The sequence below is a fragment of the Penaeus monodon genome, chromosome 33 (genome assembly GCF_015228065.2).
Source record: "Penaeus monodon isolate SGIC_2016 chromosome 33, NSTDA_Pmon_1, whole genome shotgun sequence".
NCBI classification, from domain to species: domain Eukaryota; kingdom Metazoa; phylum Arthropoda; class Malacostraca; order Decapoda; family Penaeidae; genus Penaeus; species Penaeus monodon.
This window is the reverse complement of record NC_051418.1, coordinates 36,137,206-36,138,009: the sequence shown is the minus strand read 5'-3', so window position 1 is coordinate 36,138,009 and position 804 is coordinate 36,137,206. Positions and strand designations below refer to the sequence as shown.

General features: G+C 49.6%; 1 pseudogene; it reads right to left on the bottom strand.

Moving 5' to 3' along the window:
* LOC119594357 overlaps nucleotides 1-804 on the bottom strand; it is a 5,381-nt pseudogene that overhangs the window by 202 nt on the left and 4,375 nt on the right.

The following is an 804-nucleotide window of genomic DNA, read 5'->3' as shown; positions in this document are numbered from 1 at the left end:
ACCCGAGAGCGCGGACGGACGCGAGTGGCAACAGTTGCCATGGCGGGACTGTAGTGACACCTTGCTCGCAGGGTAATCGTCCTGTGTTATTGACAAGCTGTTGACGTTTGGTAGTTGTTGGCATCGCTCCCGCTGAAGCCGCCTCTTGTTTGCTTGCTCTCGTCCTTGGTTCTGTTCCGTACTGGACGAGGCGAGGCGGAGGATGAGGCACTCCTGATTCTCGTAAGTATGTTTGTGGTAGAAGGACGATGTCGTCCTCTACTTCGCTCGTAATTCGTTCAGAGCATGGGCTTGTGGATAAGTAATGAAGCTAAGTAAAGAAATTTGAGCAAGGTCATTCGCGCTGTACGAGCACTAATTCCAGTACACTCAACGCTAGTGCCGCGCGTTTTGTGATCGCCGTTTCATTTATTGAAATAATATCTTGTAACACTGTAAACATGAAATAAAACTTTGATTCCTTACTTTCGAAAAGCTTCCACGTTGTAAAACACGAGCACGGCAGAACCCGCTGAACAAGTCAGTGACGTTCAGTGCTGGGACAACTGCCGATTTGTCAAACCTATTTCATGCAAAACCTTGCGAACGCACCCCCCCCCCCCATGCTACCTTGGACAATATAAGTGCTTCAACGCATTCCTTCCGCGATATCGCAAGGCTTTCGACTTAAAAGACACAATCGGCACCTCTCAGCGAGGACAGGAGTGTTGCCAGATGGTGGACCTCGATTACGGGCTCTTGCGTTTCGTAATGCAGGTCTACGTCGCTGTGTGTTTTATGGGAGTGAAATTCTCTCCCTCTCGG